This window comes from Pongo abelii, chromosome 2 (genome assembly GCF_028885655.2).
Source record: "Pongo abelii isolate AG06213 chromosome 2, NHGRI_mPonAbe1-v2.0_pri, whole genome shotgun sequence".
Lineage (NCBI taxonomy): Eukaryota > Metazoa > Chordata > Mammalia > Primates > Hominidae > Pongo > Pongo abelii.
Genome location: NC_085928.1, coordinates 71,262,579 through 71,281,254, shown reverse-complemented (window position 1 = coordinate 71,281,254; position 18,676 = coordinate 71,262,579). Strand labels below are relative to the sequence as shown.

Here is an 18,676-nt window from a genome sequence, read left to right as displayed (position 1 = left end):
ATAATTCAGTGTATTTTATTTCTCTTTTAAATAATTTGCACTGTAAAATTTGGAGCTCAGTTTTATTTCAGACAAGATAGAATGCTTACATATTTTTATGCCTTAATGTGGTCTGAAAATATATAAAAGTTCTGGTTAGCTTTTGCTTGTTCAACACTGATTTTCATTCTTCCGATAACTACACCTTGAGTTTTCTCTTTGGGCAATCACTCCGCTTCCCCTGTGCTTACTCGAAGAATAAATGTGTGGCTTCTGAGAGCAGAAAAAGATAATCTATGATATTGTTTCTTTTACCTGGAGAACTAAAAACTAAAGTCACATTTTGAATGTCTATGTGCTGAAAGCTCTGGTCTAGATAGTTTTCTTCAGATACTTGCCAATTTTTTAGTGCTGGTTGATTCTGTGAATAGAGATGATGAGGGTAATAGCTGTAGTGAACCTATCAAAACCAGAATATATGGGCTAGGGTTTAGTGATAAAATACCATTAAAGGTGAAAATCAGATTTATAATTAGCCATGTGAGAAAAAATAGAAAATAAAGATTAAACCATGGAGTAGTAAATAATAGTTGAGATTTTTGAGAGAAGGCACCAATCCGTGCCTTAAATTTAAGTTTCTTCATGCTACTTCAAGTGATATTTTACCTTATATTTAAAAACACAAAGAATTTTTTGTCAATAAATATTTATAGAGTAAATAATATTAGTGTATAATTATATATGCATGCACACACATATGAATATATATGTAATAATAAAAAAGAGGTTAATTGGTTATATGATCTGCTAAATACTCATGAATGATTTTCCTACAGATGTGTAATTCCATTAATGAGCAATATCATGGTGAGTCTGGAATATATTCCCAAGGTTATCTTTAGCAATCATTTTAGCTAGTTTGTTTTCATTTTAGGGCATTGAAAAATTGTTTTTGGAGAAATGGTTCTTAGGGCATTTCCTGCAAGAGAATTAACGGAGATAAAATGAAATAAGAGGTTCGGCATTCATAGAAACTTTGGGAAGGTATCAATGTCCTATCAGAGTCAGCTCAAGATATTTTTATTTACCATGCATTTCTTAAGTTCTTGCTATGAGTCCAGCACCATCTTCATTTGATGAAATAGGCATTCCTAAGTCCATCTGCATTGGCAAGCGAAGACTAGAAGAGGCAGAAGTTTGGAACTCTCTGCTCCATATGACAGTTGTTTCTCCTTACCTGTGGTTTCACTTTTCAAAGTTTCAGTGACCCATGGAAAATTTCAGAAACAGTAAGTTTTAAGTTGCACACATTCTGAATATTATGGCAAAATCTTGGGCTGTACTGCTTCATCCCACCCAGGATGTGAATCATTCCTTTGTCCAATGTACCACACCGGGTGTGCTACCCACCCATTCATCACTTAGTCACTATCTCAGTTATCATATCAACAAATCACAGGGAGAAGAGGGTGAGTACAGTCGAATAAGGTATTTTGAGAGAGAGAGAGAACAAAAGAGAGACCACATTTATGTAACTTTTGTTACAGTATTTTGTTATAATTGTTCTATTTTATGATTAGTTGTTATTAATCTCTGTACCTAATTTATAAATTAAACTTCATCTTAGGTATTCACATACAGTTTGAAAAAACATAGTAGACATTTGCCAATCCCTAACATGGAATCTAACGGGGCTACATAGGATGGGTCCTATCTGGCGTCTACTGGGGTCTTGGAATGTATCCTCTGCAGATAAGGAGGAACTAATAAGATGTATTGTATGTGTGTATATATCCTCTGCAGATATATGTATCCCCTGAAGATAAAGAGGAACTAAGTAAGATCCAATCTGATGAGCCACTTCATAATGGACTTTCACTATAATTCCTCTAGGAAGAGGTGCATTCACCCAAGTGAGTCAAGCCTAGAAAAGACAGTCTTAGGGTCAACCTATTAACATTTTTTCTTTAGTAGCACTTTAGAAAGGCATGGTAGAGAAGGCAGCCACAACTCATTTTCTCTGAGTACATGACAAGCGGGGCCAAAGCTTATCTTTTCAGCTGGGGATTTTTTTTTTTTTTTAAATATTAGGACAGACCTCCAAAATCTAAGTATCAGGGGATTGAAAAAATAACAGAGGAGAGGAAGGATATAGAATCACCAGTGAGGACTTGAAAAGTAAGAACTCTGATTTTGCCTTTTTAATTACCTGTCATCTTGGAAAAAGAGAGCTAAACCTGGAAAACTTGGAACATAAGCCAGTGTCATCTGTAATATTTATTTGTTTCTATTTTTAAGCAACAAAAATTGCCTTAAACCAAGTGCATCATGTGTACATCACTGGTTTTTAGATTTTAATAGCTTATTCCTCTTCCTTCTCTACAAACTAGAGCTTTAAACCCCCACTTTGATAGTCCCTACCTTTCCCCCAGTAAGTTTCAGCTTATTTCAGAGCCAAACTTCTCTGGTCCTCTTTTACATGTTTGTGGTCACCCTATTATTACCATCTTGGACTTTGTCACTTTTTCTTTTTCTGTAGAACATGTCTTTTGAACATTCAAGCTCCCCAGAGAACATTCTGTATAGCCACAGATGATTCTTTAAATACCCTCCTTTGTCTCTCATCAGGATTATCTGTGCCTGTTACGGAGAAAGCTCCCTCAGGAAGGCAGGACTGTATTAGGCTAAATTATAGCTGTATTCTCAGTGCCTATTACAGTCCCCTGAGTATAAAAGGTGCTCAACACAGATTGAATGCATGAATGAACAAATAAGGAATGAATAGTGTTGGGGAACCTTGTAGCCAATCTCCTTTAGATACAAACAAATTCAAGACATATTATAGTCAATCTTCGGTGGCAGGCAACAAAAATTGGCTTGGGTAAGATTAGGTAAAATAAAAGAAGTTATTGGAAGGAGATGGGTCAGCTTGAGGATATAGCTCTGAGGTCAGATCAGATCTGTCCTGCTGTCTATCATTGTGCAGCCCACATGCTAAGAATAGTTTTTACACTTACAAATAGTTGAAAAAATCAAAACAAGAATAATATGTCATGACATAAAGATTATATGAAATTCAAATTCCAGTGTCCATAAATAAGGTTTATTGGAACACAGCCATACCCATTTGTTTACATATTTTCTATGGCTATGTTTGTGCTGCAGTGGCAGAGTGAAATAGCTGTGACTGAGAACGCACATCAGAAAAGTCTAAAATATTTACTCCCAGGTCCTTTTCAGAACTTTGCCAATCCCTAAGTTAGCACATGGAATCCAACTGGGCAACAAGACCTTAGGGTGGTCAGAATTCCTTAGGGAATTAAGAAAGCAAGATAAGACTCAGACTCTAGGTAGCAGAAAGGAAGAGACAATTACTTAGGGTGTCACCAGCAGAGTGACTCTGATTACCCACATCCTAATTTCATTCAACTCAGTTTCCAAATTCCAGAAAAAGTGAGCCTAAGGAGCTTGACTTAGTTTACATGCCTGGCCCTTGACTATAGGGGTTGTGTGGAAGGAACCTTGATTAATGTCCCCATTATCTACAAACTTAGAAAAAGGGACAATTATTCATTACAGTACTTCAACAGTGATGCCAAGTTAAAATCACACCTGAGCCTATTCCCTTCTCCCTTCAAAGATAAACAGAAGCCATTTGCTACCTGGTCACATACAGAGGCTGCTGCACAGTGGTGAGTGCACCACAGACATTGTGACTGCACCACAGACATTGTGACTGCTTGCCATTAAGACTGAGTGGACCCCTCATTACAGACTGTGTTTGCATTCATCAGAATGTTACCTCTCATCTCTTCAGCTGCATTTTGTCCAAAATGATCATACCCAGACGTGCACCATCTCATGCCAAAGTGACTGAACACCTGGGAGCCCCAGGGATTTTTTTAAGGATTTATTTTGATTTTCTCAATCTAGTTTCAAAACTATGGTAAACTACCTTTTAATAAAGCTATCCTGGAGATTTCTCAATGAGACTACAAAGGCATTAGTGCTTGTCTAAATAGGTGTAAGAACATGAAGAACAGGATGTCTTGGTATCATATCAGCAGCGTATGTCCAGTCTTTTTCCTCAGGAGCTATTGCTTAAAATTAAAAATGACCATTCAGGGCTGGGAACAGTGGCTCATGCCTGTAATCTCAGCACTTTGGGAGGCTGAGGTGGGAGAATTGTTTGAGGCCAGGAGTCTGAGAGAAGCCTGGGTCACATAGTGAGACACTGTCTCCACAAAAATAATAAAAAATATTAGCCAGTCATGGTGGCACACTCCTGAAGTCCCAGCTACTTGGAAGTCTGAGGTGGGAGGATCACTTGAACCCAGGAAGGAATTGGAGACTACAGTGAGATATGATTGCACCGCTGCACTCCAGCCTGAGTGACAGAGCCCCTGTCTCTGGAAATTAAAAAAAAAAAAAATGAAATGAAATGACTATTCAGTGACCATGAGAAAGTCTACGAGCAACAGTTTCAGTGGCAAGCCTGTTTTACTTTTGCTTCTGTAGGAGGCTCATGCTAAGCAGAATGAGGAGATATAGGTAATTTCCAAGCTTGAAAAAAGATGAAATTTCAGCTATTATCTTTTAAGTGAAGTGTAATAGATAGATAAGAGATTGGTAAATTACCTTCTAGTGTGAGAGTCAAAGTTTCCCTGCATGAAATGCAGTTTCTGGAGAGCCCAAACACAGGGGGTAAAGAGAATGAGCCTCTGTGTGTGTGTGTGCAATGGTAAAATATTTTTTCTCCATTTTTGAGTTCCAGAGAAAGAGAAGTACTTTAAAAATCTTTTTGGAAGAAAATGGATATGTAGGGATCTTGTTTATGTTTTTGTTTTTGATTTTTTTTTTTTTTTGAGCATTAGAGAGACTTTTGGGAATTTGAGAGATTGGTGCAAAAGTGTTTGTGGGTATCCTTTCTTCATGTCCAGCTATGAAATAAAGTCATTTTATCTCAAAAAGCCCTTAGTTAATGCTGGGGAAAGCATTTTTATCCAACCTGGAGGACACTTGGGAAAGGATCTAGCAGCTGGTGCTTTGAGAAGGAGAAGACAGATGTTTTTGGGGGAGTGGAGAAGGGACGAGGAGGGGAGACAAGGAGGTGACCAGTCTGGACTCTGATGGTGTCTTTCCCCTGCCCAGACACCCAATGCCATGTTTTAAAAATTAATCAACGTGGAGAAGGCAGGAATACCAATTAAGTGTTTAGCATAATAGAAAATCAATTTTAATTGTCCCAAATGGAACTATTGTTTACAGTTACAGATGGCTGCCAGGCAGTACCTGGAGAAAATAAATGAGCCCAGGGAGTAGGGAATTGCTTTCAATTCTTAGGAGTATTGCAGGACAGACATTGGAGAATTCAGCCTAAGAAAGTTTTTGCAGAGAATACAGATTCCCTATAATTATAGGCTGAAAAATGTTTCCCTCTAGGACTATGCAGTTAGTAGTGTCGTCAATTTCCACCTCTCACCTTTCTCCTGGTGTTTTCATAGGAGGAGTGGACCATCAAAATAGTTCTTACTGCATGGATTAAAATCATCGGCAAAGAAGAGGGGAACCTCGATTAATGTCCTCATTATTTAGAAACTTAGAAAAAGGAATACGTATTCGTTACAGCACTTTAACAGTGTTACCAAGATAAAATCGGTTTTTTTTTTCTGTGTTTTTCTTTTGTATCTATTATGCTAAACTCACTTAGTTGGTATTCCTGCCTTCTCCACATTGAAGAAGAGGGGATGGCTAATGAGTACAAAAATATGGTTACACAGAAGGAATAAGATCTAGTGTTTGGTAGCACAATAGGATGACAACAGTTAACAATAATTCATTGTATATTTCAAAAAAACTAAAAGAGTGGACTTGTGATATTCTTAATGCAAATAAATAATAAATGCTTGAGGTGGTGGGTATTCTAACTACCCTAATTTGATCATTACACATTGTGTGCACTTATCAAAACATAATGTTTCCTGTAAATGTACATAACTTTGATATACCCATAATAATTAAAAATTTTTAAAAAATTAAAGAGAGAAGAACATCAGCAAAGACAACCCAAAACCACCTCTTACCTGATCACTTCACTATGTTTTCTCTTTTGTTTCTTTGAACTTCCAGTGCAAAGGAAGTATTTCTTTTATTGCACTTCATCTTTCCTATCTATAGCTATTTGCATATTTGCCTTATCTTTCAACTAGTATAAAAATTCCTCAAAGGCAATATTTCACTTCAGCAGAGCTAAACCCGTCACTTCACTACTAACTGTGTGTGCCTTGAGTGACTTAATCTATTTCCTTAGCTGTAAGCTGGGGGCCATGATGGCATCCGATTTATAGTTCTGTGGTGAGTATTGAGTCAATGAGAATGAACCTTCCAGAAAAAACCCTGGTGTGTAGTTTGAACTCAGACATTGACTGCTGATATGATTTTTATATCCTTTTTGTCTCTTTTAAGAAATAATTGAAACACATCCTATACAAAAATCTGTAATTCTCCTATTGAGAAATCCTAGAGAGGAACAAAAGAAAAAGTTGGAGATAGATGCTCACTGTAGGTAACTTTCAGCATAGATTGGCTTAAGACCCATTGCAACAAAAGTATATGAAATGCTTATTAATATTGCAAATTCCTGACAAGAATCTCTGGGATAGAATCTCAAAATACCTATATCTTCAGTAAGCTTACCAGAGTATTCCGATACAAGCTATATTTTCAGAAGTTTGGTCAAAGGAAAATGGTCATCTCTGGATGTATTAATTGGTAAAACCCAGATGTAGGCTCTAAAATGCCCATGTGGAATGTTTCACTCATTTTGTCATGAAAGACAACTTGCTTGGGGTGGCTGCAGTCCCACTCCTGTTTCTATCCACCACAGTGAGGATAACTGATTTCTCAGACAGTCTCTTGAAGCTCATGGGCATGGCTCCTTGGACCTGCCTTGTAAAAACTATGGGGCTATTTCATTTGCAGAATTGAATAATTAACATAAATCATTGCATGGTGCAATATAAATCCACTGTGAGACTGACCTTGATCTAAGTGTCTACTATCATTAAAGGCACAAAGCATGACCCTTCACCCACTGTGGAGCTCAGTAGAATACTTTCCATAAAGCGCAGGCACAGGATTTTATTCTCCAGAGTCCGCTTCGCTGAAACTTTGCTCAGATTTTAATTTCTCTAAAACCTAATACTGTTTGGGAGTTAGCTAGATTTTTTTTTTCTGAATTCGAGTTATGACTGTTGAGTCACAAAAGATATCTAGTGCTTCAAACAGAACTGGATTTGACTTTTGGTTCTGTGTGACCTTAGGCAAGCCATTCAACCTTTGTGATCCTAGGTTTTTCCATGTGTAAAATGGAGATATTGATAAACACCTCAAAGAGTGTTGTGAGAATTAGGAATACACTTGGGAGCCCCTGTTACACATGTGAAATGCTCAAGAGATGCCAGTTTCCTGTTCCTTTAAAACACAGGTGCAGTGTTAAATGTAGAAGGACAAAAAAAAAAAAAGACATCAAATATTTTCTCTTAACTCAGTTTCTTAACTTCAGGACTACTGACATTTTGAGCCTGATAATTTTTGTGTTTGAGGGAGGAAGGGAGACAGGTGCCCCATGCATTGTAGCAGGTTTAGTTTTAGCAGCATCCCTGGCTTCTCTCTATTAAATACGAGTAGCACCGCCCCGATCTGACAATCAAAAATGTCACCAGACATTGTCCATGTTCCCTCAAGGGCAGAAATCGCCCCATTGAGGAGCACTGTCCTGGTTCTTGGCCTATAATTTTAAGCCATTAAGTTGTAAAATCAAACTAAGAAATCAAATTGTCAGTGTTTTACCAAGCCAATATCAAAAAGGAAACTAACCTAGCTATGATGGTTACCCTTTTGACAGTTCCCCAGCCTTATGAAGGGGAAATCGCATAGTGCTATTAGGGTATAGCAAAGGAAGGTACCTGTCACCTTGAGGACTCACAAGTAATCCATGAGCCACAACTAAGGTTAGATTCTCAGACTTTAAAATGCCAAAATCTCAGGCTAGCTTGTGTCACAGATTTTACTGAACTAGGGCCAAATGCCTCTTGCTGTGTAAACTAGGGGACAATGACTTTTGCATGAGGCTGATATAAAAATGAAATGGTAAGGCCAAGCATGATGGCCGACACCTGTAATCCCAGCACTTTGGGAGACAGAGACAGGAGAATCCTTTGAATCCAGTTGTTCAAGACTAGCCTGGGAAACATAGGGAGACCTTGTCTCTACAAAAAATAAATGAATAAAAATAGTAACAAATAAAAAAATTAACTTGACATAGTGGTACATGCCTGTGGTCTCAACTACTTGGGATGCTGAGGTGGGAGGATCTTGAGGCTGGAAGATAGAGCCTGCAGTGAGCGTGATCACACCACTGCACTCCAGCCTGGGCAACAGAGTTGACACCATATCTCAAAAAAAAAAAAAAGAAAAGAAAAAAAAAAAGGGCCGGGCACAGTGGCTTACGCCTGTAATCCCAGCACTTCGGGAAGCCAAGGCGGGCAGATCATAAGGTCAGGAGATCAAGACCATCCTGACTAACACGGTGAAACCCTGTCTCTACTAAAAATACAAAAAATTAGCCAGGTGTGGTGGTGTGCACCTGTAGTCCCAGCTACTCCGGGGGCTGAGGCAGGAGAATGGCGTGAACCCGGGAGGCGGAGCTTGCAGTGAGCCGAGATCGTGCCACTGCACTCCAGCCTGGGCGGCAGAGTGAGACTCCATTTCAAAAAAAAAAAAAAAAAAGACATGGTTAGTTCATTAATTCTTAAAGAGAAAGGAACGTCAGGGGTACTTCCATTCAAATTGGTATAACCAGCACTTTAGATTCTTAAGTGCAGGGGAAGCCAGATCACTAAAGATCCTTGGTGAGTATTCAGTGAGGACTAGAGGCATGAGCTGGAGCATTGAATGGCATCAAGCTATCAGAGCCTGCTGTTTCTTTCCAAATAGGGACAGGGACCAGTGAGGCACACTGGCTAGTTCTTTGAAGGGTATTGCCAACATTTGCCTCTGCAACCTGACTCTTTGCTTCTGTTGATGACCAAGCATTTTAGTATTTTTTTATTTAAGTTTAATCACGTCCTGTTAGAGCTTTGCTCTTTGCATTGGCAAGGCTTTGTGAATTATTATAGGAATCTAACTGGTGGTATTTTTATAAATGTACCACAATTCTAGGTTCCTGAGATGCACCTTCCTGTAGACCCCATCTGCCCACTGGACAGTCAGTCTGTCTGCTGCCAGCCTCCCCTCAGCACACTTGATCTTTCAAATATTCTTTTCACAAGCAGGGCTATGGCATGCTTTCCTTCACACTCTGCATCTCTCTTGGAATCATGTTCATGAGGTAACAAACAGGAGAAAGTGGACAAGTCAAGGCTACACAAATCACACTGAGACCCCAAATGTCCTGTTTCCTTTTCTCCTGGTAAAATTGAGGTAGATGCAGAGAAGTTTTGGTCATTTATTTTGTATTAATTTCTTAGAAATTGCTTTGTCCTCGCTTTATACATAATTAGCATTTAATAAACATTTGTCACACAGAAAATGTTTGTATGAATAAACAAATGTGTTATATTATTGTAATAACAGTGGTTACTATTATTATTGTTATTATTATTATTATTTGAGACAGAGTCTTGCTCAGGAGTGCAGTTGCATGATCTCGGCTCACTGCAACCTCCACCTCCCGGGTTCAAGCGATTCCCATGCCTCTGCCTCTCGAGTAGCTGGGATTACAGGCACCTGCCACCATACCTAGCTAATTTTTCAATTTTTTTGTAGAGACAAGGTTTCACCATGTTGGCCAGGTTGGTCTTGAACTCCTGACCTCAAGCAATCACCTGTCTTGGCCTCCCAAAGTGCTGGGATTACAGGCATGCGCCACCATGTCTGGCTAGTTATTATTTTTTTGATACTAGCTGCTGATTGCCTTTTAGGGCTTATACGGGCCAGGTATTAACACTGTCTAGGGATTATCCTAGTTCATCTTCATAATGATTCAATACATCTGAACTTCTTTTATCACCAGATTTTAACTTAAGTAGTTTTCCCAAGCTCGTCCAACTGACATGTGACAGAGCTGGGATTTGAACTGCTGCCCAAAGTGCATATTTACAGCGGCTCAGGACCTTTACATCTAATTGGTGAAAGCCAGATGTAGCCTCTAAAATGTCGATGTGTGATGTTTCACTCATTTTGTCATAAAAGAGGACTTGGTTGGGGTGGCTGCAGTCAGCTGAGATCCCACTCCTGCTTCTATCCACTACGGTGAGGATAATTGATTTCTCAGACAGTCAAAGCTCATAGGCATGGCTCCTGGATCTCCCTTGTAAGAACTGTGGGGCTTTAGTTCCCAAAAGAGCACAAGCCCCAAGAGAGCACAGCTGTGGTGTGATTCCTTTTTCAGCAAGAGGCTTCAATGTCTTCAACTAGGAAGGCCTTGCAGTATTTCCAAGGGGTCAGGGAATTGTAACTATGACAATGGAAGTTCTGCAAAATTAAGCCCAGGGTGAAGGCAGCTGCAAGTTAATGCCATTTGAAGGTTCTTATGTAAAGTGCATTAGAAAGCATCACAGACTAAACTTTCTCATTCTGTCTGCCATGACACCTTATTTAATTCAGGTGTGATAGGTTTTAAACAAGAGTATAAAAAGGTTTCCGTTACTGTGATCTTTCTTCCTAGGAAAAGGTTTCATATCAAGGTTTTTCTCTCTGATTTTACCTTGCTCCTGACATTAAGCTGTTAATTCACTGATATTAAAATGCTTTTTTAAAAAACCCTCTAAACTGGCTGGGTTTTTCAAACATCAAAAATATAATACCAGAGCTGCCAGCTCTTGTTCCCTGTAGCTTATATTTTGGCTAACAGCCAAGCATCAGGTGATCAAACTCTAAGAAGCCAGACAAATTTAAAACCATAGCTGCCCAAATAGAAATTAGTAAGAAGGTTAGCAGTAAATGGAAAATAAATTTCATTTAATACCTCTAAATATAGGTTAATGAAATAAGTCCTCAATCTTCCTAAGTGAAAACTAGACCTCTGATTAATGTTAAGATTTAGCTGGCTGTTTTAACATTTAAGATTTAGCTGGTCATTTTTAAAAATAACATTTAAAAAAATTCTCATTCATTATTTTCTTTTGTGTAACAATCTAGAGCACTTTTCTGTCTGTTAATCCATTGAATTAAATCTTCACAAGAACTGTGACAATGAGGCATTATTCTCCCCTCAATTTTGAATTTGAGGAAACTGAGGCCTGGATAAATTAAGTGACTTGCTCAGCTAGAAAACGACAGTGTGAAAATATCAACCCAGTTTTTTTCACTATACATTTACTGCTCTTTTTGCTTAAGTAAGCCATTTCTTGGTAGAACTTAACAGCTTTTACTTTCACTATAAAACATACTTAGCTAGCCAGGTGTGGTAGTGCATGCCTGTAATCCCAGCTATTTGGGAGGCTGAGGCAGGAGAATCACTTAAACTCAGGAGGTAGAGGCTGCAGTGAGCTGAGATAGCACCACTGCACTCCAGGCTGGTTGACAAAGAGAGACCCTGTCTAAAAAAATTACCAAACATATTTGCCATTATATTTTCATTCCTGCTGGAAATCTGTCTGTTGATCTGGGACATAGGTTGTGTCTAGAACTTTTGCTGTTACATGGGACTTCTCAGTTAACCTTAATATTCAATTCAGATAATACCATTCATTTATTTGCAATTTACTGGGGCAGAAGGCATGGAGTTAAAGAGGTCATAGATAATTCCAAGTTAACAATGAAGCAAAATTACAGTCACTTTTTGATGATCTCAAAATGATTTATATCATTTTGTGTGAGTAATGTCAGGCACCTGAAACCTGTTTCTCAGTAACAGTTACCTTTAGTATATAAAAAAAAAAATTGTTCTGATGCTTAGTAACTTCCAACAAGATAAATTTGTTTGGCTCATTAATCTGTAATTTGGGCAGGATTTAGTGGGGATACTTGTCTTAGCGCTACATTGCAACAGCTGAAGTGGATCAAAGGCTGAGCGGTAGAATTATTTGAAGCTTCATTCACTCACTGGGCTGGTGGTTGAGGCTGGCTGCTGGCTGGGGACCTCAGTTCCACTCCATATGAGCCTGTGTATGTCATCTATCTGTCTAGGCTGGTTTGTGCTTCTTCACAGCATGGTTGCTGTTGCTCAGGGCACACATCCTAAGAATGCAATCAAGAGAGACAGGTGAAAGATATAGTCCAAGGATTCAGCCTTGGAAAACAATATAGCATCATTACTACCATAGTCTGTTGGGTGAAATAATCTTTATCCCCCACCCACATCAAAGGAGAGGTACATAGATCTCACTTGTGGTTAAAGAGGAGTGTCACTCATATAAAGAAAGCATGTGGAATGGGCCATCATTGGAACACATTGTCTTCCCAGAAGAGCTTGGTAATCTCATTATCCATGGTTGCTGGAGTCCTAAAGGAAAGGCAGGAAGATAAGGAGGAGGCAGGCAAGTTCTTATTGAATTAATAGGTTTAAGAGCCACTTTTGTGGTCAGCCAGGTATGTATCCAGCTTAGGCATATAAAAGTCCCATCTTGCCCTTATTAATTCTCCTAACTTCTGGTATGTCTTGCATCATTTAGTTCTCCTATATTCAGGCTTCTTTATGTTCTAAATTCAAATGACTCTCTAGACCTGAAAAAAAAAATTAAAAAAACACCACCATGGGACTTTTAATCTTGTTCATCATGATAAAATACCTAAAACTCAGAACTGACTCTAATACAAGTTCACATTCTACTAGTTATTTGCCTTTTATTTTGTAAGGTGGATCAGGGTGTAGAAGACAGGTTTCCTGGAGCCTGATTCATATCGTGCCCTTGTTTAAGACTCATAATGTTGTTACACAGACAACTGAGCTGTAATTGTAGCATTCAGATTCCCATTTAAAATAGATCCCATTTCCCTGAGGGAAATCATCCAACTTGTGTATTTTCCTGAGTGGGGCATCAGAAATGCTTCTGTCATTTCATACATAGTATGACACTTCATTGTGAAAGCAACTCTAATTTTCACATCCTTTCTGCACACCCTGCAATACATTTAAAACTTGAGGATTTTCTCTTCTAACACATCCCAGATTCTTTCCATTTTCCTTTGATGCCTACTATACCTTCCCCAACCCACAACTCAAATTCTGAGCTGTAGGTGGGTTATGATCCAGGTTTTGTTGTTCCTAATGGGTCAAACTGATAATAATTGTTCAGCTGCAGTACATAGAGTATCAGACCAAAAACTCAGGTGTGCAAATAATAATTTTTGAATGAATTAATGTATATTTATAGTTTGAGCTTACTATTTCACTGGGTGGTAGAACCTGATGTTGAGCAGGCCACTCTCCTGGCTTCCCATCTTTTCCCAGGTTCCCAGTGCCTTAGATGTTCCCCTACCCTTGGTGCATGGCCAGGTAAAGCCACAGTTCTTCGTCATTGCTATGGTCTAAATGTTTGTATCCCCTTAAAATTCACATGTTGAAATCCTGATCCCCAAGGTGACGGTAGTAGAAGGTGTGGCCTTTGGCAAGATGATTAGGTCTAAAGGCAAGCCCTTGTGAATGTGATTAGTGCCCTCAGAAAAGAGATTCAAGGAAGATCCCTTGCCCCTTCCACCATGTGAGGTCACAATGAGAAGGCAACATCTAAGAATCAGAAAGCAGACTCTCACCAGACACTGAATCTGCCAGCAACTTGATTTTGGACTTCCCAATCTTTGGAACTATGAGAACTACATTACCACTCAGTTAATAGTATTGTGTGATGGTAGCTCTAATGGACTAAGACAATCATTATCCCTCCACATGAAATACTGGAGATGTACAATACCTCTTTCTAGACATGAGTTCATGTCTGATGAACCTCACCAAGGGATATTCTCAGGTTTGCCTCTCAGATACTGCTATGTTCTTTAGATAAAAAAAAGAACGCCAAGTAGCCTTCCCAAGGAGACATACAGAAACTCAGTGGGGACAAGGTCTTTCACCACTTTTCCGCATGCAAAATCATTTATGGCTCCCCAATTCTGAATGGATGGAAGGGAGGTAGATGAAGTTCCTTGAGCCCCACTTGCCTCCACATGCATGCCACATGGACAGTTCTATTCTGTTTTTCCTTCTCTGTGTTGGAGTGTGGAACTCAGAATCTCACTCTCCATTGGGCTTTACCCTGGAAAGTGACTCATACAGGGTTCCAGCTGCCCTTTCTCCCAGCTCATTTTGGAGGCTTATAGGCCTATTCAGGTTTGTGTTAGACCGTAGCCTCTGAAATCTTTGTCTAACCTGGAAATGAAGGGAAAATGGTGGAATAGGCTGGCTCTTTCTGATCAAAATCATTGTAATATGACTGGACCTTGCCTTTCTAAATCTGGTAATTTGAATCTTGTATCATTCTATAACATCTTTTCTCTAAGTACAAATGCAATCAACTCGAGGTGGGAGGAGGAAGACTACAGTTTGAACAAACTAAAAACAGGCAATGAACAGCAGTCAAAGGTTCCTGCTCTTCTTTTTCTGCTTCAACAATTCTCCCAGGAACTTGAGATGTTCCTTTGTACTTCCATATGTACCATCTTATCTATGCTTACATTTCCATTTACACACCCATTGCTACTGCCTTGTAGAGCTATGACACTTGCCCTCCTCTGCACCTCCAGAGGTCAGTTTATACCTCCACCCCCTGACATTCTCCCCACATCCACACATATATTTGGCAGCCAGAAAATTCTTTTCCATACATTTATGATGTAGTTACATCTGTGTCTAAATCCCAAGACTTCCCCAACACTTTCACTTTGTCTCAAGTTCATTTCTCCAGATTTGTAGAAGACTGAAAGGATTAAGTAACATGTCAAGATCACAGGCTGGTAGGTGGCAGAATGGCCTGTGAAATCCATGGCTATGAACTGAGTTGTGTCTCTGAAATTTGTACGTCAAAGCCCTAACCCCCAATGTATGCTATTTTTGAGACGAGGTCTGTGGGAGGTACTTAGGGTTTGATGAGGTAATAAAGCTGTGCCCCTTATGAGGGGATTAGTACTCTTCAAGGAAACAAGAGAGAGCTAGTGCTCTCTCTTCTGCTCTCTCCCTTTCTTTCTCTCTTTCCCTTTGCATGTAAAGATGCAGCAAGAGGGCAGCTGTCCTCAAGACAGAAAGAAGACTCTTGTATGAATTGGCCAGCACCTTGATCTTAGACTTCTCAGCCTTCAGAACTAGGAAAAAGAAATTTCTGTTGTTCAAGCAATTTCTGTTGTATTTAGTCTATGGAATTTTATTACAGCAGCCGGAGCTAACAAAGACATTCATGTTTCTTTTCTTTTTTCTCCAACTTAGCACATTCTTATATTCTCCCATGACTCCATGATAAGGTACTATCATCAGTTGTCTCACATTGTGTCTTTCAACAAAAAGATCAGAAAAGGAGAAGGGGCAATTGATATACAGAAAAATTTTTTTCCTTAGTGAAATTGCCTATTTCCTCTCCTCTATGTCCCTAATTAATCCTTGAAACCAGGCTTCCTGGTTGCTTGTAACAAACGGAACCTACAAGAATGTGGAAGTAAGTTTTGCTGGCAATGTGCACTCTGTTTTGCTAGGCTGGACTTTAATGCAGACTGGTAAGCAGGCATCTCTGAGCTGGTAGAAGTGTACACTGCTGCTGTATTCCATCATGTGGATCAAAGGCCAGAGCTAATAGCACTTAAATAATAAATGTGCTGTTTTAAAGTATGCATCATTTACATTTGAGGGAAATGACAAATCTGGGAAGACTACAAGGGATGTACTTTCCTGACAATGATATCGTCAAGAAAAGACATTAAGAAAGGGGAGGAAATCTTCAAGATCTCAACAGAGACTGTTTTAGAAAAGCTAGTCATCAAATTTTGCCTTTGTGACTGGCATGGTCACTGTTGCATTAGCATATAGGTGGCTCGGGATATAGTGGGGATTAAGGACAGCTATGGAAATGCAGGGATGGGGAGAAGAAGGATTCCAGGAAATAGGACTTTGAGAAAAATAGGGGACTTTATAAAATTTCAAGACTTTGAGGGTAAGTATGGGTAGTCTCTCAACATAGTTTTCTGGGTTTTGTTTTTAATGCTTTTTCAAGGTAATAAGCTCCAAAAAGCCTCAAAAAGCCCCTCTTCTTCTATCTTGCTCCTAGAGAGATCACGGAGGCTAGGAGGGTGCTGGATCTGAGAATTCAGCATGAGCCCTAAGTGAATTCAGATGATACTCTCAATCACTATTCACTGATCCTCAAAGAAAGTCTATGGGACACGTGTCAGAATTCTCTGGTGTTAAAAATACAGTGTATTGGGTTCCAGCCCAGGTGAACTGAATCCAAATCTTTGGGAATGGAGTATAGGAAACTGATTTGTTCTTGGGGGAATGGGTTCTCCCTATGTTACCCAGGCTGGTTTCAAACTCCTAGACTCAAGTGATCCACCTGCTTCAGGTTCTCAAGTAGCTGGGATCACAGGTATCCATCACAGAGCCTGGCTGGGAACAGAATTTTTACATTTTTATGTTCATATGTATGTATGTATGAATGAATTATTTAGGGGGTACATGTGCAGGTTTGTTGCAAGGGTATACTGAATGAAGCTGAGGTTTGGATTTCTATTGATTTCATCACCCAAATAAGGAACACAATACCCAGAGGGAAGTTTTTCATTCCTTTTTCTCCTCTCGTCCTCCCCACTTTTTGATTCCTTGGTGACTAGTGGTCTCACCTTTATGTCCATGTGTATCCAATGTTTAGCTCCCACTTATAAGTTAGAACATGTGATATTTAGTTTTCTATTTCTGTATTGATTCACTTAGGATAATAGCCTTCAGCTCCATCCATGTTCCTGCAAAGGAAATGATTTTGTTCTTTTTTATGGCTGCATAGTATTCCATGGCATATATGTACCGCAGTTTTTAATCCAATCCACCACCAATGGGCATCAGAATTGATTTAAGTCTTTGCTACTGTGAACAATACTGTGATAAACATAAGAGTACATGTGTCTTTTTGATAGCATGATTTATTTTTCTTTGGGTAGATACCCAGTAATGGGATTGCTGGGTTGAATGGTAATTCTATCTTTAGTTCTTTGAGAAATCTCCAAACTACTTTCCACAATGTCTGAACTAATCATGCCAACAATGTATAAGTGTTCCCTTTTCTCTGCAATCTTGCCAACATCTGTTATTTTTTGACCTTTTAATAACAGCCATTCTGACTGCCGTGAGAAAGTATCACGTAGTGGTTTTGTTTAGTGTCTCTCCGCCAACTGGTGATGTAAAGCTTTTTTTTCCCCTGTACTTATTGGCTGCTTGTATGCCTTCTTTTAAGAAGTATCTGTTCATGTTCTTTGACCACTTTTTAATGTTTTTTTCCTTGATTTAAGTTTCTTATAGATTATGGATATTAGTCCATTGTTGAATGCATAGTTGACAAATACTTTCTCCAATTCTGTAAGTTGTCTGTTTACTCCATTGGTAGTCTCTTTTGCTATGCAAAAGTTCTTTAGTTTAATTAGTTCTTAACTGTCAATTTTTGTTTTTGTTTGCTTTTGAGGACTTAGTCATAAATTCATTGCCTAGGCTGATGTCCAGGAGAGTATTTCCTAGGTTTTCTTCCAGGATTTTTATAGTTGGAGGTTTTAACATCTAAGTTTTTAATTCATCTTGAGTTAATTTTTGTATGTGGTGAGAGATAGAGGTCTAGTTTTATGCTCCTGCATATGGTTAGCTAATTTTCTCAGCACCATTCATTGAATAGGAAGTCCTTTCCCTATTGCTTATTTTTATCAACATTGTCAAAGATAAGTTGATTGTAGGTGTGTAGCTTTTCTTCTGAGTTTTCTATATTGTTTTATTGGCTTCCGTGCATTTTTTTCTTAACAGTACCATGTTGTTTTGGTTACTGTAGCCTTATAGTATAGTTTGAAGTCAGGTGATGTGATTCATCTGGCTTTGTTCTTTTTACTTCAGATTTCTTTTTCTGTTGTGGCTCTTTTTAGTTCTATAAAAATTTTAGAAGTCTTTTTTCTAATTCTATGAAAAATGATGTTGGTAATTTGATAGGAACAGCATTGAATCCGTACATTGCTTTGAGCAGTATAAACATTTTAACAATATCCATTCTTCCAATCCATAAAAGAGCGACATTTTTTCATTTCTTTTGTTTTCTATGATTTATTTCAGCAATTTTTTATAGTTCTCTTTCTAGAGATCTTTCACCTCCTTGGTTATAAGTATTTGTAGGTATTTTATTCTTTTGTGGCTATTGTAAATGGGATTATATTCTTCATTTTGCTTTCAGCTTGAATGTTATTGGTGTATAGAAATGCTACTGATTTTTTTTACATTGATTTTGTATCCTAAAACTTTACTGAAGTTGTTTGTTGGATCTAGGAGTCTTCTTGTGGAGTCTTTACAGTTTCCAACGTATAGAATAATAGCATCAGTGAAGAGAAATGATTTGATTTCCTGTTTTCCTGTTTGTATGCCTTTTATTTCTTTGTATTGCCTGATGGCTCTGGATAGGACTTCCAGTATTACATTGAATGGGAATGAGAGAGTAGACATCCTTGTCTTGTTCCAGTTCTTAGGGGGAAT

The 18,676-nt window shown here is 38.7% G+C and overlaps 1 protein-coding gene and 1 long non-coding RNA gene across 5 annotated transcripts in view; one reads left to right on the top strand and one right to left on the bottom strand.

Annotated features, from left to right (window-relative positions):
• GRM7 (glutamate metabotropic receptor 7) overlaps window positions 1-18,676 on the top strand; it is an 884,465-nt gene that overhangs the window by 651,854 nt on the left and 213,935 nt on the right.
• Window positions 11,022-13,663, bottom strand: LOC129058536 (uncharacterized). Its single transcript, XR_008523701.2, has 3 exons — window positions 13,370-13,663; window positions 12,371-12,487; window positions 11,022-12,222 (listed from the first exon to the last, which is right to left on the bottom strand). It is a non-coding gene; the product is annotated as an uncharacterized LOC129058536 (long non-coding RNA).